We start from the raw sequence: 14,640 nt of genomic DNA, 5'->3' as shown, positions 1-14,640 counted from the left end.
GGGCCTCTTCTCTGTGACGGAGGAGGGGAGTGGAGAGCCAAGGCGCTGCCGGGGGTCCTGAGGTTGGGGTCTCGACAGAAGGCCCTGGAAGAAGGAAGCCTTGACGATCAGAGAAGGGCGGTGTGCAGGGGGACGACCAGGCTGTTCTGAGCTCACGCCATGTGCTCATGCCCAAGGGGCCGTGGGCCTGTCCAGAGCTTATTGGCACCTTCCTGGAGGTGTTCCTGTCCTGGTCCAGGGCAGCCCGTCATCCCCAGAAGGCAGAGCCGCTCCCAGAGGCTTCCCACGGCCTCCAGATGCTTCCCTCCTGCCCCACTGGCTGCCAGTCCCCAGCTCGGCACACAGCAGGGCCTGGACACCACCGGCCTGTGTGCTTCCATGCTCTCCCACATTTCCAAGCACCCCCCGTAACTCCCTGTGCCCCCTCTGGGTTGCAGGACTGGGGCTGCTGTCTGGGCTCTGTCACTGTGGTCAGGACCAGGAACGAGGGGAGGCTGAGTTCCATGGCGCTTTGTTAAAGCCAACTCGGTACAAATTGTTCCATGGAAAGATGTAGACTCTGACCCACTGGCCACCCCCTTAAGGCTCAGTGGTCAGGGACTGTCACAATCCTGTGACAGAGTCTGATGCTGCCATTAAAAATGATGTGTATGGGGGGCACCTGGGTGGCTCAATGGGTTAAGCCTCTGGCTTTGGCTCAGGTCATGATCTCAGGGTCCTGAGATCGAGCCCCGCCTTGGGCTCTGTACTCGGCCGGGAGTCTGCTTGAGGTTCTCTCTCCCTTGGCCTCTCCCCCGGCTCACGTGCTCTCTAAATAAGTAAGTAAATAAATTAATAAGTAAATATTTTTTTAAAATAATGTTTATGGGGAATTATAATGACATAGGAAATGTTTTCAGTTTTAAGTGAAAACCAAGATATGAAAAGCTATAGGCATATGTATGATTTAATAAAATGAAAAAAAAAAAAAAAACCATGTGCTGTGAGCTTGACTTCATTGAATAATTACAGGAAAAAACCTGAAAGAAAACTCAAAAATGCTAACCCTGTTATTGGGACTGGGAGTGGCGGAGACGTTTTCAGTGCTTTGTCCTTTATCGTTATTTCCAAGTTTGTACAATAAACACGTTCAAATGTTAAAGTAGTTTGAGATGAAGGTGCGGCACGGATCCCGGCTTTGAGAAGGAGTCCACGTCTCTGGAAAATCTTCTTGCGTGAACGTGTAAGATCTTGGAGTGTATTTATATATATTTCAGCTGGAGGTAGAGCGTGGATCCGTTAGGAAGGCGTGTTGACTGCAAATGATGGAAAACCCCATAACACTGAGAGGGTTACTTCTCCTGCCCCTCCCCCACCGGTCACAGGAAGTCCCCGTTCGGCCACCCAGGGCTGGGGTGGCTCCGTGATGCTCTCATGGAAGCAGACCTGTTATTCACTCTGCACCCCGCTCTTTCAAGCTCTGTTCCCCACACCCACTTTCCATCTGGGACTGCGAGCTTGCCCCGTCCCGTGCCAGCCTTACTGGAGCCGTGTCTGTGCTCATCTGGGGCCACCTGGGGGCCAGGACCAGGCAGCCCAGTGGGGACCAGCTTGTGGGAGACTGGTCGTGAGGTCACACTGTGCCCTGGGTCACACCGCTGCTCAGGTCACTGGATGAATGAGAAACAGATGAAGGGATAGGGGCACAATCAGAACCCGTCCCTCAGCTCTCTTCCCCACCCGAGTGACACACTGCCGAGTCAGTCCCCGCAGGACCTGGCCCTGCTGACCCACTTAGCCTCACGTCTCACCCCTGAACTGCTGTGGTTCACACATACCCCACCCTGGTTTTACTCTGAGCCTTCGCTTATGCTGTTCCCTCTGCCTGGAATGCCTTTCCTTGCTGCACCCACCCCATTTGGTCTAACTTCTGCTCGCTCTTTTAGAATCGGCCCAGCGTCATCTTTTCCTAGAGGTCTGCCTGACCTCCTGACTCCTCTTCGACACCCACCGGACTCTGTGCTCACTGATTTTACCACACTGCCTCCTTTCTCTTCGAGTTCTGACCCGCTTCCCTGCCAGCCTCTGAGCCCCTGGAGGGGGGATGTGTCTGACTCACCTCAGCACCCAGCCCTGGCCTCAGAAGGGGCACGTTGGAGCAGGAAGTCTTGGGACCTGGCTGTCCCCAGCTGCTGGCCCTGAGGAGAGCCTCAGAATGGTAGAGGTCTACGTGCTGGGGCCTCAGCACACCAGCTCCCGCCAAAGAGGCTGGCCTGGCAGGCCCCATGGCAGAGAGGGCGGCCCTCAGCAGTTATCAAAGGCCAGCAGGGAAGCCTCCCTCAGATGGTGGCTGGGGGAGGGGGGAAAGGGGAGCTCCCTGGGGCTGCCGCTTTCACTGTCAAGCGGGGCCATCCGTCAGCCCTGAGCACAATGGGGTCATTAACCCCTGACCTGGGCCTTCTTAGCCACTTCCTCTGGAGGGCTCTCCCCAGCAGAAGAAGAAGGGTGGGGAAGATTTCTCTTAAGCCTCCGGTCTTCAATGAGAAGGCCAGGACCCCCTGGGCTGGTCGGGGGAGTCACAGCCTTGTGGACCCTTCCAAAGCTCAAGGTCCCTATCTCTAGCTCCCACCCTCTGTGGCTGCCTTGGGGGATCGGTTGGTGGCCCCTCTGCCAACTGCCAGAGCAGTGTGTCTGGGGAAGGACAGACAGGGACCCGAGAGAGACAGAGATGAGATGGAGGTCTTCTGAGAGAGACACTTCAGCTCAGAGATGACGCTTTTTCATTTAATAGTTCCTTCAAAGGACCTTACAGACCAGTCCTACTTGTGAAGTTGAATGCAGGAATCCTAAATAAAATGGTAGCAAAACGAATCCGGCAACGAAGAAAAAGGATACATCCCTCACGACCAATTGGGTTTACTCTAGAAATGCAAGGGGAGTTTAACATCTGGGAGTCAATTAATGCCATCTATCACATTAATAAATTGAGGGAGAAAAGTCACATGATCCTCCTGGAACTGGCAATAAATTTCAACATCCCCTGATGATAAAAATGCTTTAGCAAACATTGGATCGAAAGGAACTTCCTTCAAAGGATTATCTACAAAACCCAGCACCAGCGTGGTTCTTAAAGGGACAGCAGACAAAATTCCTTAAAATCCAGGGCAAGACAAGTTTGCCCGCATCCGTATTTCTATTTAATATCTCACCTGAGGTCCGAGATGGGGCAGTAAGCGAGAAAAAACCAAACAAAGACAAGGTATGAGGACTGGACGGGAAAAAGCAAAACTTGTATTATTTGCAGATGATGTGATTATCTACATAGAAAACCCAAATTCACCATGAAATTAACCATGAGTAAAATCTAACAGAGATACGGGATATTCTTATTTCAAATCAATATCAAAAAGTAATTATGGGGGTGCCTGGGTGGCTCAGTCACTGAGCGTCTGCCTTTGGCTCAGGTCATGATCCCAGGGTCCTGGGATGGAGCCCCCGATCTGGCTCTCTGCTGAGCAGGGAGCCTCCTTCTCCCTCTCCCACTTCCCCTGCTTGTGTTCCTGCTCTCGCTGTGTCTCTCTCTATCAAATAAATAAATAAAATCTTCAAAACAAAAACAAAAAACTAACTGCGGCTACAACCTGTGGATGAACCTTGAAAACCTTATCCTAAGTGAAGGAAGCCAGACACAAAAGGACACATGGTGTATGATCCCATTCACACGATATTTCCCAAACAGGCAAATCTACTGAAAGTAGATTTTGGGAGGAATGGGGAGAGATGGCTAATGGGCAAAGGTTTCTTTTTGGGGTGATGAAAATGTTCTGGAATTAGTGGGGACAATTGCACATCTCATGCACATACTAAAAATCTACTGAATCGTACGCTTACCAGTGATTAATTATGCTTACCAGTGATTCATATTGTGTAAATTCTATCTCAATAAAAAGCGACCATCATTTATAAACATCAGAGCAAGCAAAGCATCATTTTAAAAAACCTTCCACTTATAATAATAACAAAAATTCAATCTAGAAAAAATATCTACAGAGAAAAACATGAAACGTCTCTGAGGTGCAGCCACTCTGGAAAATAGTTTGGCGGTTTCTTAAAAAAATGAAACGCGGGGTGCCTGGGTGGCTCAGTGGGTTAAAGCCTCTGCCTTCGGCTTGGGTTATGATCTCAGGGTCCTGGGATCGAGCTCCGCATTGGGCTCTCTGCTCAGCGGGGAGCCTGCTGTCTCCTCTCTCTGTCTGCCTCTCTACTTGTGATCTCTCTCTGTCAAATAAATAAATAAAATCTTTTAAACAAACAAACAAACAAAAAACCCGGAAACACACACTTACCATATGACTCAGAGGCTGCACTTCTAAGCATTTGTTAGAGAAAATATCCACACAAAGTACATCCATGATTATGCAGGGCAACTGCATCTGTAATAGTCAAAAATAAGAAACAGGGGTGCCCGGCGGGCTCAGTCAGGAGAGCGTGTGACTCTTGATCCCGGGGTTGTGAGTTCGAGCCCCACATTGGGCATAGAGCTCACTAAAACAAAACCAAACAACCCTAAATGCATCTAAATGCCCCTCACTGAGTGATGGGTTAAAAATCTCAGAATACCACTCATCAATAAAATAGAACTATCGATACACGCGATTAGCTGGATGGAGCTCGAGGGAATGATGCTAAGTCAAAGAAGCCTGTCTCGAAAGGCTACATGCTGTGTGGTTCATTCGTGGGACGTTCATGGGACGTTCCCAAACTGACACAAGTATAGAGACAGACGGAGAACCGATTCGTGGCTGGAAAGGTGGGGAGGAGAGAGGGAAGGGGGCTCCAAATGAGCAGCGCGACGGGCTACGTGGTGTCCGGCTTGTGGTGGTGATTGCACGAATCCACGCAGGGGAGGGACCTGCACGGCAACACACAGGCGCGCGCACACACACGCGCGCGCACACACACACACTTACGTGCACGCATGCGTGAGTGCGTATAAACCGAGCGCAATCTGAATGAGGTCGGTGGATGGGCCCATGTCAGTTTCCGGGTTTGGGTAAAGTGCCCTGGTGACGGCGAGCTGTCACCCCTGGGGAGAGCTGGGTGAAGGACACACAGGAACTCTCTGTTTTTGCAACTTCCTTCCATTTGTAACTATTTGAAAACAGAAAGGAAGACCAAAAATTTAAAAACATTACTAGAAGACATTAAAGAAGACCCCAGAGGTTAGCTTGAAAATAAGGAATTCTGGGGAAGGTGAAGGGGTAGGGAGGGGCAGGGTTATGGCTGAATAGAGAGAGACCACGAGGGGTAATGCATAAAGAGTGTTTTGTTATCCTTTTCTCTCTCTTTCTGTACACTTGACATTGTCTGTCTTTCTTTCTTTTCTTTTTTTCTTTTTTTTAATTCAGGTACTTTTTTGGGGGAAGATTGTATTTATTTATTTGACACAGAGAGAGAGCACAAGCAGGCAGAGCAGCAGGCAGAGGGAGAGGGAGAAGCAGGCTCCCCGCTGAGCAGAGAACCTGTTGCGGGGCTCGACCCCAGGACCCTGGGATCATGACCCGAGACAAAGGCAGAGGCTTCTCCTACTGAGCCACCCAGGCGCCCCCACTTGACACTTTCTTAATAAAAAATAAAAGAAACCTAAGGAAATGTGAAGAGACGGTGTCATTGACTTCTTCCCAAATTCCCATCTGGACTGAGTTCAGTCCTGATCAAACCCCCACAGGGTTTCCACAGAGCTCATAAAGCAAGGTAAGAAAGAGCAAAGCACAAATACCAGTTGAGACGCTCCCCCAGAAGTTGGGCGCTTGTCCTGCCACACCTCAAGGCTTATTACAAAGCGGTAGTGAGGAGGCCAGTGTGGTGTATCCTGGAGCAAAGACAGGCCGCTCGACAGATGGGACAAGGCAGAGAGACGGACAGACAGGACACGGAGGTGGGCATGTGGCAAATCAGAGGGTAAGGGGGGAACGGACCCATTCATGTCTGTCACATGTCATCCTCACAGCCTTCCTGTGGGGCCGGCTTCGCTCATAAGTGCCCCAAACCCCATTTCACACTCGGCAGAGGCTCATGGAAGGCCAGTGGTGCCCAACGTCTTCTGGCTTTGGTCCTGGGCTCTTTCCTAAGTGGGGTCCTCCCTGCCTTGTGTCTGAACCATGGACCCCGATCTGGACCTGTTGATTCCTAATCTCTGGGGATGTCCTGGCCTCCACATGACTACTAACATCCCACTTGAGCCTGCGAACTCATGAACTAGAGAGAGGGAAAGAGCGAATGACACAGTGGTGGCGGCAGAGGGGCGGCGGCGGGGGGAGGCACGAGATAGCAAAGAGCCAGTCACACCGAGGCCAGCGGGGCCTCACCGCCGGGGGCGGGGAACAATCAGGCACTGTCCCTCTCCCTCCGCCCCCCTAGGCTTTCATCACTGACCTAACTCTGGGGCAGAACATTAAGGGTGGGTGGGAGTGAGGGGGGAAGGTCAGGGGTCAGCCCCCCGCGTGCTAAGCACTGCCAGGAATAGAGTTGATTCGGAGGTGGCTGGAGGGACTTGGAAGCCATTGAGGAGAGAGGAGAGAGCTGTCCTGCGCCCCAAGGGCAATGGGGTCCACAGCCTCATCAAGCTGGGAAGGGGCTTCTGGAAGGAGGCTCTGACCGATGCTAATCCTCTTCCTCAGCCACTGCTGCCCGAGTGGGAGGGACGTTCCTGTCCCTTGGACGATCTGGTCCCTATAGTCCCATGACCCCCAGGCTGATCCACTGAACCAGCGCCCCCTTCCGCCTCGAAGCCCAGCTTCCCGGGTCCTGCAATCCCTGAGCCCTGTTCCCCAACCTGGTTTCAGACTGGGGGGAGGGGAGACTCCCCCCAAGTCCGCTGACCTGCTGCGGCGGCCGGAGGGGTCCTGCCAACTACGATCTGACTGGTCTCCGGTGGCTGCCGTGTATCAGGCAGACAGGAGTTCTGGGTGTTCGGAGATACCAGCCCAGGGCTGTCCTTGAGCTGGTCCGCAGGGAGGGTTCCCTGAGGATGTAGCCTGTGAGTAGAGACACGGATGGAGTGAGGGAAGGAGCATTCCTGCAGAAGAGCATTTCAGGCAGAGGAAGCTGGAAGGGTAAACCATCCAACAAGTGCCAGGAACGGCAAGAGGCCCTGGAACAGAATATGAACAGAGAAGAAGAGCAGGCCACGTGCCTGAGGAGAAGCCAGGCTCAGGTCTGAGACAAGACCTGAGGTTTATTCTGTGTGTGATGGAAAGAGGGTAGAGGGGTTGGAGCAGGGGAGCGTCATGGTCTGACTTAAAACCAGCACACAGGCTCTTGGGATACCCATTTTGCCCACGGAGACCAGGGCTCAAAGAAGTCAAGTGATGTTTCCAGGGTCACATAGCCGCCACTGAGCCAATGCTCTGTCGGCCCCCATACCAGCTCCCCACAAATCTACAATCCTGCCCCTTGCCACGGGGCTCCCCTCTTGATCTGGGGGCCCTCTGCTTGGAAGTGGGAGGTGTTACCTCCCTGTGCAGCCGAGCAAGCTGGAGTTCAGAGACGCTGGGTCACCCGTCCACACCCACACAGCACGGCAAGCTCGGGGATCAGAGTGGCTCCAGGCCGGGCACACCAGGCTTCGAACCCTGGCCTTACCAGCGATGAGCTGGGAGGTGTGTCTAACCCTTCAGAGCCTCGTCTGGGAAACAAGGGTGGTGATAACACATGATCTGACCCCCACCCCCTGCCTCTATGCATCCTACCGCTTCCAGCCACCCTGGCCTCCCTGCTTCTCCGAGATGTCAGCTCACGTCTGCCACGGGAACATTCTGCCTCTGGGCTCCTCTGGGGCCTCTCCGGTCACCTCCTCAGAGACCCTCCCAACCATCGTAGCAAAAAAAACCAAAACAACCCGGTCTCACCACCTTTTCCACCCTCCCCCACCTCCCCCATTTTGCAGTATCCGTAACGCCCACCACCAGCTGGCCTGAGCCCATTTCTTGGTGTCTGGGTTCACTGCCTGCCTCTCCTGCTCATGTGAGCTCTGTCCAGGCGGGACCTTGCTCTTTCTACTCCCTGAGGTGTCCCGAGGCCTGGGCTCAGAGGTGCTGACTGGGTGTTTACTGAGTGAGTAAGTGCGCGCACGGAGAGCAGGGCGTGGTGATCTTACACGAGCTCATGTACGGGAACTGCTGTCATTTCGCTTGATTCTCAAACCCATGATCCAGATCTCTATGCTGCTGATGAACTGAACCGAATTTCAGCCCCCACCCCTGGTTTACTGACCTTCACCGTGGCCTTGGAAGCCAGCGGTCAATCAGTGAGGAGCCAGGACCCGGGCTGGGGCCCCAGCAGGGCTGAAGGGCGGGCACCTGGGGCACAGTGCGGCATATGACCAGCCTCACCCACTGCCCACGGGGTACAGAGACTCGTGGTCTCCCCAGCCAGCCCAGAGCTGAGCGGGTGGTAGGGTGGCAGGGGGAGGGGATGGTGGCATGGACTGGAGTGGAAAGATAGGGACCCTCCTAGGGCCCTGGTGCCCCAGGAGGTGTTTCTCCTAATGGCCACTGGGTGGCAGCACTCCTCCAGGAATGGGGGCAGTGCAGCCCAGCTTTTCCAGCGGGAGCCTGGGAACAGAGGTGGCAATCTTGGGATTGTGGGAGAGGAGTTGAGACTTTCCCAGGGTCACACAGTGACAGGGATTGGCCAGGTAAGAGGTCATCTGCCTGCCTGGAGAGACTCGGGAGCAGAGAGAGGGAGGAGGAGGAGGAGCGAGCTCAGAGGGTGAGCCGGAGGGCCAGCCCTGACTCAGCCCCTGGGAGGGGGGTGGACGTCCTTACCCCAGTCCATCCTAGAGTCGGTGCTTAAAGCTTCCCCCTGCTGACGCCTGTCACCTGTGCCTCTGCAGACTGGTGGTACTCCTGCTGGACTTGGAGGGCTGTCACCGCCCCCACCAACTCTCTCCCCCACAACACTGGACTGTGCCTGGACCCCAGCTATGCCCTCTACCTGTGCCACGCGGCCCCTCTCAGCCTGGGTAACACCCGCTCCTACAGGACTCAGCTGAGCTGTCGCTCCCTCCGGGAAGCCTTCTCTGGGCTCAGCCTTCCGAGAAGCCCCTTCTCTGGGCCCACATAATACACTGGGCTCCTCCTGGCTGGTGAGACTGTTGGGGCAGGGATTGCTGGTGGACACCCCGAATGTGCCAGACCCCGCCCATTCTGAGCCTGTGATGCAGTGGTCCTGCTGGAGGCACTGAAGGCATGTTTTGTGGAAATGTGACCTCCAAGAACTGCCCTTCCTTGGAGACGCTGATCTCTTTTTATTTGTTTGTTTGTTTGTTTCTTTCTTTCTTTCTTTTAAAAGGGAGATAGAAGTTACTGAATACACCGGAAGGAAGCAGCCAACAGGCCAGCTGAGCAGAGGCTCTGCAAGGAGGCAGTGGGTAGGGGCTGTAGTTAAAGTGGAAGTGGGGGCTGGCTGGGTGGCTCTGTCTGTTAAGCATCCGACTTTTGGTTTCGGCTGAGGTCATGATTTCGTGATGGTGGGATCAAGCCCCAAGTCGGGCTCTATGCTCAGTGCGAAGTCTGCTTCAGATTCTTACTCTGAATGGTGGTAGGTAGCCCATTGGTCAGTTGGGGCCTGTGGATATTTGAGACATGATGGGGCTGTCTGGATACAGCCAGGGGGTTGCTGGGGCCCCTTTCTACATTCCATCGCTCAAGACTGTTTGCCTAAAAGCGGCCTCTACATCCCCTCTGCGTGCCCTACTACCCCTCACCCCCCCCGCCTGGCAGATCGACAATGACAAATCTTAGGCATTTGGACATAGGTCTGGCCTTCGGACTGAGTGAGGGGCACAGAGATGTCCCCTCCTAAACCTGTTGCTCTGGCAGTTACAGACCAGAGCATGGTATTAGATTAACGGGCTGATGGGTGATTTGAGTCAAAGTCCTTGGTGGTCACGGCCATGGGGCTTGGGGGAGGAGACCCTCCGACGGAATGTGCTAGAATCCCTTTTGAGCCATCATGCCCAGATGGAATTGTTGGATTCACTCAGATGCGTAGGAACATGTTTGCCCGTAGATCGAGGTGGAGACTCTGATCTAAGAGGTCTGAGACAGAGCTCCAGAATCTCCGTGGAAGACACCTCCCGCTGGAGTCTGATGCAGGGGCCTGGGCCTCCTAAGGCCCTTCCATGTTTGCCTTCAGAAGCAGTGGGCGAAATAATAAAACAATAAAAACCTCTGTCGTCTGCGCTGAGTGAATCGCTCACGAGGTACTCCCCACCTGCTGCTTCTTTTAGTCTTCATCTGTTGTAACTACTGTCTTGGGAGGGATCATCGTCCCCAGTTCTCCAGACCCCTGAGGCTCAGAGACAAAGGGTGACTTGTCCAAGATTCCCCAGCTACAATACAGCAGAGCTCAGAAAGGAGCTGAGGCCATCCTGGAGCCGTCCGTCTACGATAAAGCCTCTGGGTTTGGAGGTTGCTCTTTGTTGAAAACCAAAATTCCAAAATCCAGGACTCCCCCGCCCCTTAGTGTGTGGTGATTCCAGCCCCATGGAGGAAGCTCCGGTCATGGTTCAAGTTCAGGCCCTTATCGTCCCTTCTCTCTGTCCACCCACGTCCTCTCCTCCAGGGCCCAGAGAATGTCCCGTCTCATAGAAAGCTACACCATTTCTAGGGCATTTTCACCCACAGCTGGGGACTGTTCGGGGCTCTGTGGGAGATGCAGGCAACCTCCCTTGATTGCATTTTGTAAATGCTGTGGTTTGTTTTGTTTTTGTTTTTACAAATTGACAGTCTGTGGCATTAAGCCTGTGGTGCTATTTTTCCAACAGCATTTGCTCAGTTTGTGTCTCGGTCACATTTTGGTTGCTCTCATGATATTTCCAAATTTTTGATGGTTATGTTTGTTACGGTGATCTGTGATCAATGGTTAGGACTTGATAAAAGCCCAGATAATAGTTAGCTTTTTTTATTAGTGATAAAATCTTTTTAAATTAAGGTATACAGGGGCACCTGGGTGGCTCAGTGGGTTAAAGCCTCTGCCTTCGGCTCAGGTCATGATCCTAAGGTCCTGGGATCGAGCCCTGCATTGGGCTCTCTGCTCAGCAGGGAGCCTGCTTCCTCCTCTCTCTCTCTGCTTGCCTCTCTGCCTACTCGTGATCTCTGTCTGTCAAATAAATAAATAAATAATCTTTTAAAAAATCAGTTAAAAAAATTAATTAATTAAGGTATACACATTGCGGGGCGCCTGGGTGGCTCAGTGGGTTAAGCCGCTGCCTTCCGCTCGGGTCATGATCTCAGGGTCCTGGGATCGAGTCCCACATCGGGTTCTTTGCTCAGCAGGGAGCCTGCTTCCCTCTCTCTGCCTGCCTCTCTACCTACTTGTGATCTCTCTCTGTCAAATAAATAAATAAAATCTTTAAAAAAAAAAGGTATACACATTGCTTTTTGAGATGCATGCTCTTGCAGACTTAATAGACTACAATATAGTGTAAACATAACTTTTCTCTGCAGTAGGAAATCAGCACGGTCACTTGACCTGTTTTATTGCCTTATTGTGATGTTGGCTTTAATGTACTGGTCTGGAACCGAACCTACGAGGTCTCCGAGGTGCCAGTACAGAGAAGAGCCAGATCTGTCCCCAGGGGCTTTCTGGCTGGGAAGACAAGAAGTGCTTACTTTGTTGTTGTTGTTGTTGTTGTTTTTAAGATTATTTATTTATTTATTTGACAGAGAGAGAGAGAGATCACAAGTAGGAAGAGAGGCAGACAGAGGGAGAGAGCGGGGGAAGCAGGCTCCCTGCTCCCAACATCGGGCTTGATTCCACGACTCTGAGACCAAGACCTGAGCCAAATACAGAGGCTTAACCCCCTGAACCACCCAGGTGCCTGGGTTTGTTTGTTTGTTTGTTTTAAGATTTATTTATTTATTTTGACAGGGAGATAGAGAGCACAAGTAGGAAAAGTGGCAGACAGAGAGAGAGAGAGAGAAAAGCAGGCTTTCCGCTGAGCAGAGAGCCCAATGTGGGACTCGATCCCAGGACCCTGGGATCAGGACCTGAGCCGAAGGCTGACGCTTAACGGACTGAGCCACCCAGGTGCCCCTGTTTGTTTGTTTGTTTGTTTTAAGATTTTGTTTATTTATTTGAGGAAGGGGAATGGTCAGAGGAAGACGCAGACAGAGCAGGAAGCCTGACATGGGGCTCAATTCCGGGACTCCAGGATCATGACCTGAGCCAAAGGCAAATGCTTAACTGACTGAGTCACCCCAGGAGCCCCAGGAAGCGCTTACTTTGGTGATGGACCAAGTCACTTGAACTTTCTTTTCCCTCAAATTCATGGTCCCAGCCTCGCCCCCTTAATTGGCTGGAACACGTTTCCCTGCAGCATGGGCTGACTGATAAAGTTGTTCATAATAGTTTCACACATAGGGACACCTGGGTGGCTCAGTTGTTGGGAGGCTGCCTTCGGCTCAGGTCATGATCCCAGGGTCCTGGGATCGAGCCCCACATCGGGCTCCCCGCTCAGCAGAAAGCCTGCTTATCCCTCTCCCACTCCCCATGCTTGTGCTCTCTTTTTCTCACTGTGTGTGTCACTCTCTGTCAAATGAATAAATAAAATCTCTAAAAAAATATTTTCACACATAGTATTTTCCACTGATAAAGTGGTTCATAATATTTTCACACTAATAGGCATTCAAAAGCGATCCAATTTTCTTTTTATTGTTTGTCACAGTGACATAACCCATTGGGGTGTTCCTGGGGTCCTCTGGAAGGTACCAGGGATGATAAAGTTGGTACAAAAAGGGAATTCAGGGAGAAGCAGTTTACAGTTTATTGAGATAGGAGTTCTAAGCCCCAATTTTTAAAAAAGATTTTATTTATTTATTTGACAGACATAAATCACAAGTAGGCAGAGAGGCAGGCAGAGAGAGAGGAGGGGAGCAGGCCCCCCGCTGAGCAGAGAGCCCGATGTGGGGCTCGATCCCAGGACCTTGGGATCATGACCTGAGCCGAAGGCAGAGGCTTTAACCCACTGAGCCACCCAGGCGCCCCTCTTAGCCCCAATTTTAAAGGAGAAAAAAAACCTTCTCAGACAAAGTACAAGCATGTATAAGTTAAGCAACTCAGAATTAGCTCAGGGAAGCCCAGAACGGATTCCAGAAGGCCGGACATAATTCCAAATGAATGATCCAAATGAATGTTTCTGGAACTAAGTTAAAGTGGCAGGGCTTGTGAGCAGCGATTGTCTGGTAAGTCTACCTGGAAAAGGTGGGTCGGGATGGGGTCTGGAAGATGGGGAGGGTGAGGCAGAAAAGAGGGGACCAGAGCTGGTGGGGAGTCAGGAGGCTGGAGTGGCATCTTTGCCATGAGAATTGTTTACAAAACACTCACACCTGGTTCTCCTCTTTGTCTTGACCTTCACAAGTACCTGTTGGATTATTTTCCCCTGGTCTAGGGATACCTGAGGCTCAGAGGTGGGCAGTGACTTGCCCAAGATCACCCAGTTATAAAAATGACAGAACATGGGCTTGGGCTCAGACTGTTGTGGGGCGGAGAAGTCACAGTCTGTGTTAAAGTATCTAACTTTGGAGGATGCCTTCTTCTTCTTCTTCCTCCTCCTCCTCTTCCTCTTCTTCTTCTTTTTAAAGATTTATTTATTTATTTTGAGAGAGAGCACGCTCGCTCGAGCATGCACACACATGGGAGAGGGTGGGGCAGAGGGAGCCAGAGAATATCAAGCAGACCTCGTGCTGGGCACGGAGCCCTGGGGGGGGGGGGGGGGGGGTGCTGCATTCCATGACCCTCAGATCGTGACCTGAGCGAAAATCAAGAATCAGATGCTTAACTGACTGAGATACGCAGGCTCCCCAGCTGCTGCATTTGAAACCTAAAATCCTGGCCTGAACAGGGCTTGGAAGTTCTAGCCCTAGTTCTGCGACTGACCCTCTATCCATGAGACAAGGGGGGAGTTGCTTCTCTGTGCCTCAGTTTCCTCACCTCCACAATGTGGCTGACCATCCCTGTTCCCCTCTCACAGGGTGGTGGTGAGTTTTGCAATCCTGTGGCTAACCCGAACTGCAGAGCAGCAGGTACATGGGAAGGTCGCTGCTACTGTGGCATTCTGCACATTTGCGGGGACCTTCCTAAAGAGGGTGTGGGGTGGGGATCCCATGGGATGGTGGGATGCGCAGATAATCATCCTTCTGTGTCTCTCCTTCCTCTTCTGCCCCGGAAGGAAGCTGTGACCCTCCGTGGGGCCCCGGGGGGGGGTGCGCCTCAGGACTAAAGAAAGAGATGAGGTGTGGGGAGTCTTTTACCACATACCAGAGAAAGCATCTGGCTCAACGCTCTTAGTTTGCATATGGCGAAAGGGGGCACATAAAGGTAACTTGTCCAGTCTGTCGTTAATAACAGAGCCGTTGAATACAAGTGTGCAAGCGTTAAAAGGGCGCTGCACTAGATGGCAGGAGTCTCAGGGTCGAGATCTAGATCTTATACCAACGGTGCGGGGCTCCGGACAAAATCCCTTCCCTTCTCTGGCACTTAGTTTCCTGGTCGCAGAACTGGGATTAGGCTCGAAGGGTCCTTCCAGCTCGGTGACCGGCGCCTAGGCCGGGGCGCAGAAAATGTGAAAGTGTTTGTATTCCACGGAACTTCGCC

Source organism: Mustela nigripes, chromosome 6 (assembly GCF_022355385.1).
Source record: "Mustela nigripes isolate SB6536 chromosome 6, MUSNIG.SB6536, whole genome shotgun sequence".
Lineage (NCBI taxonomy): Eukaryota > Metazoa > Chordata > Mammalia > Carnivora > Mustelidae > Mustela > Mustela nigripes.
The sequence above is the reverse complement of the archived record's forward strand: the minus strand, read 5'-3'. Positions refer to the sequence as shown.